Source organism: Notamacropus eugenii, chromosome 2 (genome assembly GCF_028372415.1).
Source record: "Notamacropus eugenii isolate mMacEug1 chromosome 2, mMacEug1.pri_v2, whole genome shotgun sequence".
NCBI classification, from domain to species: domain Eukaryota; kingdom Metazoa; phylum Chordata; class Mammalia; order Diprotodontia; family Macropodidae; genus Notamacropus; species Notamacropus eugenii.
In genome coordinates, this window is record NC_092873.1 from 423738888 (window position 1) to 423753855 (window position 14968).

A 14968-nucleotide genomic window follows, 5' to 3' on the forward strand; every position below is an offset into this window, starting at 1 on the left:
GCTATTTTTTTTTACTTCTTTATTCCCCCCTCTCTCTTATCCCCACCCTTTTCCTCCTCACAAGTTTTAGTTCTGATCTCTGCCTTCTCCAGTATACCCTCCCTTTTGTCAGTAACCCCCTCTTTCTATTATCCCCATTCCTTTTTTATTTCCTTATTGGTGAAAATAGGTTTTTATGTCCAGCTGAGTGTGTATGCTATTACCTCTTTGAGCCAATTTTGATGAGAGTAATGTTTAAACTTTGCCTCCCCCCATCTTCTCCTCTGGTATAAATGATTTTTCGTGTCTCTTGTATGTGGGATAGTAATCCTCATTTAATCTCTCCTCTCCTTCCAGTGCAGTTTTCTTTCTCTCCCCTTTATCGGGTGTTTTGGGCTATTATCCCATCAAAGTTACCTTATATCCACACCCATTGTCTACTTATATTCCTTCTAATTGCTCTTATAGTAATAAAGTTAAGATTTGCAAGTATTATTTTGCCATAGAGAAATATAAGCAGTATAACCTTATTGGATTTCTTATGTTTTCTCTTGTTTCTTTTTTTGCCTTTTTATGTTTCCCTTGAATCTTGTATTTGGAGGTCAACTTTTTAATTCAGTTCTGGTCTTTAATTAGAAATGCTTGAAAGTTCTCTATTTCATTAAAAATCCATTTACCCCCTGAAAGATTATATTCAATTTTTCTGGGTAGGTGATTCTTGTTTGTAATCCTAACTCCTTTGACTTCTGCTAAATCATATTCCAAGACCTCTGGTTCTTTAATGTGGAAGCTGCCAAATACTATGTAATCCCGACTGTAGCTCCATGATATTTGAGTTATTTCCTTTGGCTGCTTGCAATACTTTCTCCTGGGAGCTCTGGAATTTGGCTATGATGTTCTTGGGATAATAACTGACTTAAGCAAAATAAGAGCATATCATAGCTAAAAACCTAAAAAACAAAACAATACCAAAAAACAAATCACATGCATTTCAAAATCCAATCAATGAAGTAAAGCCTCAGGGCCATACTCTCAGAGGAGAACCTAACCAGCTTATGGTGTGACTGGTTCTCTTCAATAGCTGGCTTTCATAGTTCTCTGCCTTCTTCCTTCTACCTACAGACAGGCACAAACAAGCAAGGCCTTTTTCCAGAACTCTACATTTCCTTGGAACCTGAAGACAGCATGGCTTCCCTTTGCCATGTTCTGAATGGGTAGAATTTCTATTGTAGACACATATACTTAGGACATTTGAAATATCTCTGTTTGGATAGATTGTTGACACTTCAACCTCAGCATGTCTCAAAGTGGGATTGTTTTTAATTATTAACCTGTTACTCCTCCTAACCTCACTATTTCTGTCAGCAACATTATTATTTCACCTAGGTCCCAAGTTTGAAATCTTAATGTAAATTCCCTAAGGTTAGTTACCATTTTTGCTTTGTTTTTTTTTCTTTTCCTCTAGTGTTGTTTTAATCTCACAGTGCCTTTCTTTTCTGGCACTGGGTTATTTAATATCTCTATCTGGTCTTTTGACAATTTAGGTATTTTATATTTTCTTTTGTATTCTCAGTTTTGTTTACATATAACTATGCATAATAGGTTCTCATTATTCTTTTTATTTCTTCTGGTTAGTTGTGATTTTACCTTTCTTATTGGCTATTTTATTGATTTCTGCCCTCTTCTTTTTAATTAGATTAACTAAAGGTTTATCAAATTTATTAGTACTTTAAAAGAATCACCGTTTAGTTTTATTTATTGTATCTGTGGGTTTTTTGTTTCCAGTTTATTTCTTCTCTAAGTTAATATCTTCTCTTTGTGCATAATTTAGGTTTATTTGTTGGTTCTCTGACTTTTAAAATGCACGCTTAGCTCATTAATCTTCTCTTTTTCGGTTTTGTTAATGTATGTTTATAGGGATATGATTTTTCCCTTGAAGACTGCTTTAGCTGCATCTAAGAAATTTGGGTATGTTGTTTCATTATTATAATTTTCTTTCATCTAGTTATTGTTTCCATGATTTGGTCTTTAACCCACTTATTATCTAAGATTTCACTACTAAGTCTCCACTTGTTCTGTGTCTATTGTGGTTCCTGAACCAATGCCTGTTTTTATTATGTTATGGTTTGTAAAAGATGTATTACTATTACTTTCTTTTTACATTTGTTTACAACATGAATTTTTGTAAAAGTATGAAGGGATGCTGAAAAAAATATGTATATTCTTCTGCAATCCCATTTAGAAAAAATGTATGTTTTTTTAATTCTAGTTTCTCTAGGTATTTGAGAGCTGTATATGTTTTTCCTTTTGCTTATCTTTCTATTAGATTTATTCAAAACTTAGAGAGGGACATTTTAGTTTCCTTTCATATTGTATTATTGTTTATACATTGTGGTAGTTCAGTTAATGTTTTTCTTATGAATTTAGATGCTAAGATATTTGGAGCATATATATTTAATGCCAAAATTGGTTTGTTGTCTGTGTTTCCTTTCAATATTATGTGATTTTCTTATTTAGTTTTTGAGTATTTATGATTTATTTTTGTCAGGTGGTATGATTGCAACTCTTGCTTTTTTGTATTCACTTCATAGATAGGAAAAATGTTTTCTAGCTCTTCAGTTATATTTAATGTATGTCTTTGTTTTTTTAAAATTTATTTATTTTTAGTTTTCAACATTCATTTCTTTTTTTTCTCATTTATTTCTTTTTTTTTAAAAAAAATTTATTTATTTAACTTTTAACATTTATTTCCACAAAATTTTGGGTTCCAAATTTTCTCCCCATTTGTCCCCTCCCCCCACCCCAAAACACTGAGCATTCTGATTGCCCCTATCACCAATCTGCCTTCTCTTCTATTATCCCTCTCTTCCCTTGTCCCCATCTTCTCTTTTGTCCTGTAGGGCCAGATAACTTTCTATACCCCCTTACCTGTATTTCTTATTTCTTAGTAGCAAGAAACAGTACTCAACAGTTGTTCCTAAAACTTTGAGTTCCAACTTCTCTTCATCCCTCCCTCCCCACCCATTCCCTTTGGGAAGGCAAGCAATTCAATATAGGCCATATCTGTGTAATTTTGCAGATGACTTCCGTGATAGTCGTGTTGTGTAAGACTAACTCTATTTTCCTCCATCCTATCCTGCCCCCCATTGCTTCTGTTCTCTCTTTTGATCCTGTCCCTCCCCAAGAGTGTTGACTTCAAATTGCTCCCTCCTCCCATTGCCCTCCCTTCCATCATCCCCCCACCCTGTTTATCCCCTTCTCCCCCACTTTCCTGTATTGTAACATAGGTTTTCATACCAAAATGAGTGTGCGTTTTATTCCTTCCTTTAGTGGAATGTGATGAGAGCAAACTTCATGTTTTTCTCTCACCTCCCTTCTTTTTCCCTCCACTAAAAAGTCTTTTGCTTGCCTCTCTTATGAGAGATAATTTGCCCCATTCCATTTCTCCCTTTCTCCTCCCAATATATTTCTCTCTCACCGCTTAATTTCATTTTTTTAAGATATGATCCCATCCTATTCAATTTGCTCTGTGCTTTCTGTCCCTGTATGTGTGTGTGTGTGTGCGTGTGTTTGTGTGTGTAATCCCACCCACTACCCAGATACTGAAAAGTTTCAAGAGTTACAAATATTGTCTTTCCATGTAGGAATGTAAACAGTTCAACTTTAGTAAGTCCCTTATGACTTCTCTTTGCTGTTTACCTTTCCATGCTTCTCTTCATTCTTGTGTTTGAAAGTCAAATTTTCTTTTCAGCTCTGGTCTTTTCATCAAGAATGCTTGAAAGTCCTCAATTTCATTGAAAGACCATTTTTTCCCCTGAAGTATTATACTCAGTTTTGCTGGGTAGGTGATTCTTGGTTTTAATCCTAGTTCCTTTGACTTCTGGAATATCTTTTCCAAGCCCTTCGATCCCTTAATGTAGAAGCTGCTAGATCTTATGTTATCCTGATTATATTTCCACAATACTCGAATTGTTTCTTTCCGGCTGCTTGCAATATTTTATCCTTGAGCTGGGAACTCTGAAATTAGGCTACAGTATTCCTAGGAGCTTTTCTTTTTGGATCTCTTTCAGGAGGTAATTCATGGATTTTTTTCAATATTTATTTTACCCTTTGGTTCTAGAATCTCAGGGCAGTTTTCCTTGATAATTTCATGAAAGATGATGTCTAGGCTCTTTTTTGATCATGGCTTTCAGGTAGTCCCATAATCTTTAAATTGTGTCTCCTGGATCTATTTTCCAGATCAGTTGTTTTTTTCAATGAGATATTTCACATTGTCTTCTATTTTTTCATTCTTTTGGTTTTGTTTTGTAATTTCTTGGTTTCTCATAAAGTCATTAGCTTCTATTTGCTCCATTCTAATTTTGAAAGAACTATTTTCTTCAGTGAGCTTTTGAACCTCCTTTTCCATTTGGCTTATCCTGCTTTTTAGGGCATTCTTCTCCTCATTGGTTTTTTGGACCTTTTTTGCCAGTTGAGTAAGCCTATTTTTAAAGGTGTTATTTTCTTCAGCATTTTTGGGGGTGTTCTTTAGCAAGCTGTTCCCTCGCTCTTCATGATTTTCTTGCATCACTCTCATTTCTCTTCCCAATTTTTCCTTCTCCTCTATTCCTGGATTTTCAAAATCCTTTTTGAGCTCTTCCATGGCCTGAGACCACTGCATATTTTTTTTGTAGGTTTTGAATGCAAAAACCTTGAACTTTTATGTCTTCCTCTGATGGTATGCTTTGTTCTTCCTTATCAGAAAGGATGGAAGAAAATTCCTATTCACCAAGAAAGTAACCGTCTACAGTCTTATTTTTTCCCCCTTTTTGGGCATTTCCCTAGCCTGTTGACTTTTGAATCCTTTGTCAAGTGGAGGGTATACTTTAAGGATCTGTAAGTTCTCAGTTCCTCCAAGGTGGCCCAATCAGGGGAGAAGAGTTACTCCTCTCCTGGCCTGCACTCTGATCTGGAAGCAAACACAAGCTTTTCTACCCAGCATTTGTGAGTAGAATTCTCCTTCCAGAGTCTCCATCAGCTCCACCACACCAGAACTCTTCCTTACCCCATTGCCACCACTCAGGTCTGAGACCCAGATCAGCTGCACAATTCCCCTACAGCCTTTCGGCTGAAGGCTCCAAAAATGAATGCTGCTGCTTCAGTGGCTGACGCCGCCCTGGGCCCAGGCCTAGGGCTGGACCCTGCTCCCTTCTCACCCAGGTGAAAGAGTTTTCTCACTGACCTTTGAAGCTATCTTTGGCATTCGTGGGTTGAGAAGTCTGGAAACTGCAGCTGCTGCCCATGATTCTGCACCCTGAAACCTGCTTCAGTTCTGTCCATACTGTGCTGCACAGCCAAAACTGGTCTGTGCTCCACTACGAGCCCAGTATCATAGACCTTTCCTGCTGGCCTTCTAAGCCATCTTGGGCTAGAAATCTCTTTCACTCTGTCTTTTATCTGGCTTCTGCTGCTCTAGAATTTGTTTAGTGTTATTTTTTACAAGTATTTTATGGGCTATGAGAGGAGCAGATCTGTCCTTCTACTCTGCCATCTTGGCTCCACTCCCCGTCTTTTTTTTTTTTTTAATGTTTCTTGAAAGCAACAGATTATGAGGTTTTGTTTTACTTTCTAATTTGTCCCTCACTTTTGTTTTATTGAATTGTTTAATTCATTTACAATCAAAATTATGAGTTTTTATTATGAGAAGTTATTATGGGAGTTAAATTATGAGAATGTTAAGGGGTTCCCCCAAGTTATATTTCCCCCTCTTTCACTGCAAACACAATAAATTCAGTCTCATTAGCAATGATTCTCTTCTCCTCACTCCCAATTTCCTCCATTCCATTTGTTACTCCAAAGAGAATGCCTTTGGAGTTTTGCTTATTACTTCCCTTTTATTTTCTGTTTTTATCTTGTTATTTAATTCTTTCCCTCTTTTTTTCTGTTAGTACAGTAGATTTCCCCTTCCTTTCATCCCCTTAAACTCCTGCTATTTATTAGGATTTTTAAAAAATTTTTATTTTTGTACTCCTTTCCAGAGAAGATTTCTCATGTTTTTAATTTTCTTTCCCCCCAAAGTTTATTGCTTATTTTTTACATTCATTTTTTTTTTAAATTTTGAGTTCTGAGTTCTTTTCCTCCCTCTCACACTTCCCTCACCCATTGTATAAGCCAGAAATGTGATATCAATTACACATGTGAAATCAAGTAAAGCATAATTTCATATGTGATACATAAAAAGTTCAAGAGACATAGTTCCTGAGTAGTTAATCATTTTATTAATTATACTAGTGAGTGATTAATAAAAGGGATCAGTGGCATTTGTGAATGCCAAATACTCCTCATGGAACATACTCAGTGTTTATATTCTTTTGGAAAAGTAGGTATTCTTGGGGGTGGCAATCAACTCTGATTGGTTAACAGTTAATGAGAAGAATGAATATTATAATAAGGGCCTGGAGGACATGAATTATCACTCTTGTTTCTAGATCACCTCCAGCTTTGTGCAATCTAGACAAAAGACCTCCTATCCAATCCTGAGTAAAATACAATGAGCTTCCCTACTTGAGTAGAAACAAAATTGAGGGAAAAAGTTAATCCAATCTCATTATCAGCAATGCCCTTCAGATGCTGATTTGACCTAGTATAGAATAAGGAGATAGAATGGGAAAAAATCCTTGCATCTCCCCAATAATTGATTGTCCAATAATAATTTCTCTCACAGGTTAGCCATGTTGCAAAAAAAGCAAGAAAAGTAAAATTAAAAATTGTGTTTCGTTCTGCAGTCAGACTGCATCAGTTCTTTCTCTGGGGGTTGATAGCAATTTTCATCATAAGCCCTTAGGAATTGTTTTGGATTGTTGTATTGATCACAATAACCAAGTCATTCACAGCTGATCACTGTATAATGTTGCTATTGCTGTGTACAATGTTCTTCTGATTCTGCTTACTCCATTGTGTACCAGTTCATATAAGTAGTACTAAGTTTTTCTGAAACTGTTCTGTCATGTCAGACTCTTTGTGATCCTGTTTGAAGTTTAACTTGGCAAAGATGCTGGAATGGTTTGCTACTTCCTTCTCCAGCTCATTTTACAGATGAAGAAACTATATTCTATCACCATCTTTACCACAACTTGCTCAGCCATTCTCCAACTGATGAGTATCCCTTCATTTTTGCCACCACAAAAATAATTGAGATATACACACACACACACACACACACATACACACACACACATGCTGTATGTATATATACATGCTATATATATATATACATATATATACATTTGTCTAATTTCTGCAACTAACATTTCTAGAACAATATTGAATAAGAGTGGTAATGATGGGTATCCTTGCTTCACCCCTTATCTAATTGGGAAGGTTTCTAGCTTATAACCATACAGATAGTACTTGCTGATGGTTTTAGATAGATACTGCTGATCATTTATCCATTTATTTCTATGCTTTCTAATATTTTAATAGTTATGATTGTTGTATTTTGTCAAAATCTTTTTCTGAAGCTATTGAAGCAATCATATGATTTTTGTTTCTATTATTGATATGGTCAATTATACTGATAGTTTTTCTAATACTGAGCCAGCCCTGAATTCCTGGTATAAACCCCACTTGGTATAATCTTTGTGATATATTGCTATAATATCCTTTCTAGTGTTTTATTTAAAAATTTACCCTCAATATTTATTAGGGAAATTGGTCTATAGCTTTCATTCTCTGTTTTGGCTCTCCCTCGTTTGGTTTTCAGCACCATATCTGTGCCATAAAAAGAAATTTGGTAGGACTCCTTTTTTACCTGTTTTTCCAACTAGTTTATGTAGATTAGTCTTAATTATTCTTTAAGTGTCTGGTTGAATTCATTTGTTAATCCATCTGGTCCTGGGAATTTTTTTCTTAGGGAGCTCATTGATGGCTTATTCAATTTCTTTTTCTAAGATTGGGTTATTTAAGTACTTTATTTTCTCTTCTGTTAATCTGGCCAATTCCTGTTTTTACAAACATTCATCCATTTCACTTAAATTGTCAGATTTATTGGCATATAATTGTGCAAAATAGCTCCTAATAATTGATTTAATTTCATCTTCATTGGTGGTACATTCACCTTTTTCATTTCTGATAATCTGGCAATTGAAAAATTAAAAAATTCTTAACAATTTTTAAGAAACTAAAAAATAATTTAAAAAATCAAATTAATCAACGGTTTATGTTTTATTGGTTTTTTACATAAAAACAACTTTTAGTTTTATTTATTAGCTCAATGGTTTTTTTACTTTCAATTTTACACATTAATCTTTCCTTTGATTTTTAGAATTTCCAGCTTGGTGTTCAATTGGAGATTTTAAATTTTTTCTCTAGTTTTTAAAAATTGTTAATCAAATATTCCAAAATACCTATTTTGGTCTCTCTCTTTTGAGCAGTTTCTGTCACTGTTTTGTAGAGCTTGCCCATTGACTCCTGTTTTCCATTCTGTTTCCCTTCTAGAAAAATGCCCATTCCTGCTGGTGATAGAGAGAACACTGCCCTGTGGCAAGACCCTCCCCACATCCCTGATTATGTAGTCCACCAATGACCTATGTTTTCCCCAGTCAGTTTTCTTCTCCATTTGCCTCAAAATCTTTTCCCTGTGTCTATACTCTCTTATTCCCCTAGAGTTCCAGTTTTTCCCTCTTAAGGCAAGATGAGTGATCTTTTCAAGCCCCAAATCCCTGTAGATAACATGCAGCATAAAATTTTTACCTCCTTTCACAGAACACCTCTCTTTATCCACAAGAGCATTCATCAATGAAACTCCCTCTCACTACCAAAATAAGGCCTTTTTCTTTCCTCGTTTCCCATCTTCCTGCTCACCTCACCTATTTCACTCCATGCTTTTTTTCCAAATCACCTTCCCCTCATTCCTAGTCCTAGTTGACCAAGCCACTTTACAAACTCTCTTCTATCCCCCTCCATCCCTCTTCCTTCCTTTTACCGTTCATTTTGGAATTCAGTCCCACAAAAACATTGATTCATCTGTAAGCAGGGTGCTGTGAAATTTAGTTCGTGATGCTCCAGTCTACCTCTCCACCATTATCTTCATCTAACTTCTACATTCACCTGTCCCCTTGTAGACTTTTAGAAAGAATACTTGTACTGATTTCTCTGTTGTCACTCTGTTGCTGGTGCTGTACTTGGTTACTATATTCATTTACTCCTTTATTTCTTTTGTCCTGCATGTTTGACAAGTTAATCATCTCTTTAAGTTTGGTTTTCTTTCTAAGAATGTTTTAAGTACCTCTTTATTATTGAACATCTATCAGTTTTCCTTTACGTATGGTAGACTACTTTATGCTGAATCTTGAACTCCGTTGATCTTTTCATTTTCTCTTGCATTTTCTGGTAGGTGTAGAATAATCTTGTGGTATTAAAATTTCTTTTCATTTGTATTTGAAGTCTGGTAGCTTGAAGAATTTGTCATTACTTAATTGAATTGTTAAATTTAACCACTATATGTCCTGTAGTTTGCAGCCTTGGGTTTTTGTTTTTTGTTCCTAGAAATGATCTATGGATTCTTTCAATTAGCACTTTGTTTTATGTGTTTGAATCTGGGCAATTTTCTTGTATTCTTTCTTGTATTATGGTGTTCAGGATTTTTTTTTTTTACTTATACTTCTGGGATACCTATAATCCTTAGGTTATCTCTATGCAGTCTGTCTTTAAGATCAATTTGCTTTGCTTTATAGAGAACATGATTTCTTTGAATGTTCTTGTTTTTTGGCTTCTCTTCTTCCAGATTGTCCTTTACTTCCATGTATTTGCATTGCAGATCATTTATCTACTCCCTTGTTTCTTTGGTGAGTCTTACCATCACCAATTCAAGTTTTTCTATTCTTCAAGTTATTTCTGCTGTGTGGGCCATAAATTCTGCTTTCACAGTACTAATTTATCTTCTAAACTATGCAGGAAAAATGTGTTGTGGTTCCATGCTCTCCTTAAAATCTGTAGACTCCTTTGTCACATCAGGTGTTGAATAATTTTCCTTTGCTTTGCAGTTTTCATTCATAGATACCTGAACTTCTTTACTAACTCTAGAAGCTAGAGTTTTTTTCTGCTAATCAATCAATAAACTTTATTAAGCCTACTATGTACCAGGCACAGTGTTGAGCAGTCTTAATATCTTCACTATTGTTATCCCCACCGTCTTTGAGTTTTCTTTCTACTGAGATCTTTTATAATTTCAGGTTTTTTCCTTTATTTTCTTCTTTTGCTCATTTTCTAACTCCATCCCCTCTGATGGTGGTTTCCATGGGATTAGATCCCAAAACATCTCAACATTCTCCCATATAGAGTAATTTATGGTTCATCTGGCTAAGCTTCTGCCCCAAAGTGACGTTTTTGGGGAGTGGGGTGGGACAGAGAACAGAAATGGCTCAGGCTGGAGGCTAAACTCTTCACACTGCAAATGTGGAATCCTTTCCTTACCCTTTTCCCATGATGCCCTGCTCCATTTCCTCTGTTCCTCTGCTCTTCTGCAGGTCTCTGTTGCTGCTCAGAATGCTCTTGTGGCATTGGATATCATGGCCTCAGAACATTTCTGCAGTTTGAAGCTTGGATCTTCAGGCATTGAAGAGAGAGAGAGATGGTTTAAATTCTATTGCAAGGCTGTGAGTTGGGTGGCTAGTACAGTCTTGCTACTGGGAAGTGGGAGAAGGGATGCTGAGTGATTATGAATTAGGTATTATTTCACAGAGTTTTTACTTTCTTTGGGGTTTTTGGTACCCTATGGAGACAGCTGAAGCCACCATAGTTTGGCTCATAATTTCTGTTTTAGAGCGGCTTGAGAGGTCATGAACATCAGAGAAAAGTCTTGGTCCTCCATTTGTTGATCACACGAACTAGAAGTTTTTACACAGTGAATTTCTTATACAGAGTAAGTACTTAATAAATGTTTATTGAATTGCTTTGTCTTTGATTCTTCTCATTTCATCACCTCTCATATCCAATTAATTGCTAGGCCCTCTTTGTTCTACCTCCACAGTATCACATCCATTCTCTCATCTTTATCAGGAGGAGAAGTGGGGCTGGTGACCTTGCACAGCCCTCCCTCCCTCAAAACAAAGTCAAGTGCAAGTCATGTCATCATTTCTCTGATGTCATGGTCTTCTTCGAAAACAAAGGAGGAACACAGATCATTCTAATTTAGCATAATGCCTGACACATAATAGTTAGCATTTAAACAGCATTTTAAGGTTTGCAAAGTGCTTTATGTATTTGAGTTAACTGATTTGATCTTCACAGCAACCTTGTGGGGTAGAGGCTATTATTATCCCCATGTTACAGAGGAAGAAACTGAGATTGAGTGAAATTAAATGACTTGCCCAGGGTCAGACAGCTGCTTTGTGTCCAAGGCTGGATTTGAACTCAGGTCTTTCTGACTCTGGGTTCAGTGCTGTATTTACTGTACCATCTAATAAATACCTTATCTGTCTAATCTAAGCCATCGTCATTAAATACTTCAGTCAAGCTGTACTGTCCCCTGTCCCCTGAACACATCCCTACGCTCTCTGCCACTGTGCTTTTTTCACATACTGTTTCCCATGCCTGGAATGTTCTTTTTCTCCGTCACCTGTTGAATTACTACCCATCCTTGAAAACATAACTGTGATCCCCTCCTTGAAGTCTTCTCTAATCCTCTAATCTGTAACGACCTTTGATTCCTTAGACCTCATATTGTGCATTGTTTCATGCCCCTCTAATTCACCTGTGTGTATAGTTTTCTTAGTGTTTCTACATATCTGTAATAGCCCATAAACTGTATGGGAAATGCAACTACATTTTAGAGGCAACATGGTACAATGGAAATGAGCATTGGATTTGGAGTCCAAGGTCCTGGATTTGAATTTAGATTTTGCTACTTAATACCTGTGTGATCTTGGGCAAGTCACATAACATATCTAGGTCTCAGTTTCCTCACTTGTAAAATGAGATGGTTGAACTAAATGATCTCCAAATCTATGTTCCTGAGATATCATGTCCCTTTTGTGCCATATTGATAGTTTGCTTTGCATTAATGCACGCTCATATCTGTTCTTTTGAATGTACGCTCCTTGAGGGAAAGCATGGTTTCATTTTTTTGTCTTTTTATCTTGAGAGCCTAGCAAAGTATCTAACACATAGAAAACATTTAACAAATATTTGATTGAGTTAAGAATTTGTCCTATGGGTATTTATTCTTTTTTAATATACTATATATAGGTATGTATGTATATATAATATATAATATACTATACTAATATACTATATAATATGTACTATACTCTATAATATATACTATACTTTTTATGTGACAATATATACTATGCTATATAATGCTATATACTATACTATATAATATTACTAATTTTTAAAATATACTATAAGCTTTGTAAAGGTAATGACCATGTCTTGTTCTTATTTCCTTCCTATTTCTTTGTAGTCTTTTGTTCCTTTGGATAGCCAATAAATTTTGATGGGCTGGTAGGCTCTGGTTCCCTTGATGTAAGCCCCTCTGTGCTTAAAATTTAGCCTGAATCCCAGATGTATATTAGGGAGTGAAGGAAGAAAACAAAAATTCTTTCAGGGGACCTCACATAGTTTCCTTATGTGTTTAATGGAAAGGATTGTGTCTGGTTCTAGGCAAAATTTGCAAAACACAGAAATCCCCTCCTATCTTCACTTAGCTAGTAGTTAGAATTGGGAACTATGGAGAACCAAGACAGAAGAGGGTAGAAGTATATTATACCATATATGGGTAATTTCCCTGGAATGCTGCCAGCGTGTGGGGCTATCATGAATGGCTGAATCAAGTGGCAGCTGATTGCATGGACACATGCACCATGTAGTGAGAGTAAGTGGAAGAAATGCAGAGGAGACACTAACTCAAATTGAGATGAGTTGTGTCCTTGCTCATCCTTTATTCTTGGCAAGGGTGTGGTGCAGCTGGGCATGTGTAAAGGCCTGGCCTTGGTTCTTCCCACTGTGTCATTGTTGGGGGGGTGTTCATGAGTGTCTGTGGTGGTCTAGGGTCATTGTTGCTGCTGCTATATAGCCCACCCATAGTGGGTGCTTGAAATGGGGAACTAAGTCATGGTGAAAGATGTGTTCTCATCTGAATCCTACAGACTGAGCTTCATCCCAGTTCCCTATCCCTGGGAAAGGGTGGCTAGTGGTCAACCTCAGTCAATGAGCAGCCATTCTCCTTCCACCTAAAACTATCTTCGCTCTTTGGTCTCAACGGTTTGTTAGGGCATTTTCTCTACTTTCCCCACTCCTCCTGGCATTGGTATCTAAAACTGGCTCAATGTCTTAACCTTTTCAATATTATTTTTATTTTATTAGTACACTCTTGATCAGTACAAAGATTTAAAGGAATTAATCTAGAAGAGTGAAATTTCAGGTCTTATCAGGCCAATAGCTAAAATATATTGCAAACAGTAAAACATTCTTGAGGAACTCAATGACATCGTGTAGGTGGTGATGACTTTACTTTCAGTAAAGTTGGTCGCTGAAAGTATTACTGTTTGGTCTTGCCTAATCAGTCAACAAGCATTTATTAAGGACCCATTGTGTGCCATGTAAAGCTTCAAGGATACAACAAAAGATAAAAAAAACAAAACAAAACCAGTTCCTGCTCTCAAGGGATTCACAGACTGATGGGGGTAGACAACATGAAAACAATTGTGTACAATCATGATGTAGACAGAATAAATTAACAGAGGAAAAATATTAGCATTAAGGGGAGTCAGGAAAGGCATCTTGTAGAAGGTGGGATTTTATCTGGAACTTGAAGGAAGCCAGGGGAGCCAGCAGGCAGAGATGATGAAGGAGAGGGGACAGCCAGTGAACATGTCTGGAGTCAGGAGATGGAGTGCCTTATCTGAGGAACAGCAAGGAAGCCAGTGTCACTGGATCTAAGAATAGCAAGGTGAGTGTGGGTAAGATGAAATAAGATTAGAAAAGCAGGAAAGAGTCGGATTATGAAGCCCTTTGAATGCCAGATCCTGGCACTGATCCTCAAGGTGTCAGTGTTCAGATTATAGGATTATCCTGCCAGAGTGAAGAGGAGAGGCTAGAGAAGAAGCAATAATTAATGAATTAGAATTGTTAATATTTTTATCTGGTCCATTGGGGGATAGTCCAGACATCTAGCCTGCCCCCCAGAGTATCCAGATGCAAATTCACTAACCAAAATATGAACTAGGTAGACTTTTTTCCCCCCCGAACCTGGAACTTTAAAAGGAATGATAGACCAAGGCAGAGCAATTCAACTGGGAGAGGCTGATCAGGGAAGAAAAGTAAGTAAGCAAACAGCTGAGAGCTTCCCATTAGTGTTAATTTAGGCATCAAAAGGAAGCCTGATAGCATGATGAAAGTAGCAGTCAAAGACCTCAGTTGTAGGATCAGAAGATAATAAGGGAGAATTAAAGAACTGTAAAATACACAGTGTTTGGTGCCTCCCGAGAGCACGGTTGTACCTCTTCTTGTCAGTCTTTGGCAAACATCTCACTAACAAGGAGGGTAAAAGCCAGAAGTACTGGAAGGTAGTAGACAGCTGATATTTCCAGGCCAGAGAGTGGCAACTAGCAGGCTTTAGGCTCAGATTGCAAAAACACCCCATATAAGCAAGCATGAAGCGTGTCACACGTTGATCTCATCCCCACCTCAGAGAACCATTTGGAGGAAGGATTAGAACTGGGCTGGAGTGGAGCTTATATCTGGTGGCTTCTGATTTTGACTGTTTCCCTCCTTCCTTCCTTCCTTCCTTCCTTCCTTCCTTCCTTCCTTCCTTCCTTCCTTCCTTCCTTCCTTCCTTCCTTCCTTCCTTCCTTCCTCCCTTCCTTCTTTCTTTTTTCTTTCAGTCTTTCTTTCTGTCTTTCTTCTTTTCTTTCTTTTTCTCTTCATTTTTTTTCTAACTGGAGGCCAAATTTTGTTGATTGTAGGTGCCAAAATACTTTCAACACCTTTTAAACTCACCACCCCT

At 36.8% G+C, this 14968-nt stretch overlaps 1 long non-coding RNA gene across 1 annotated transcript in view; it reads left to right on the plus strand.

Moving 5' to 3' along the window:
- The first annotated feature begins 1197 nt into the window (after positions 1 to 1197).
- LOC140529300 (uncharacterized) overlaps positions 1198 to 14968 on the plus strand; it is a 107167-nt gene continuing 93396 nt past the window's right edge. The window contains exons 1-2 of the long non-coding RNA XR_011975490.1: positions 1198 to 1401; positions 1897 to 1947. This is a non-coding gene — a long non-coding RNA (uncharacterized lncRNA). The remainder of the gene's footprint in view (positions 1402 to 1896; positions 1948 to 14968) is intronic.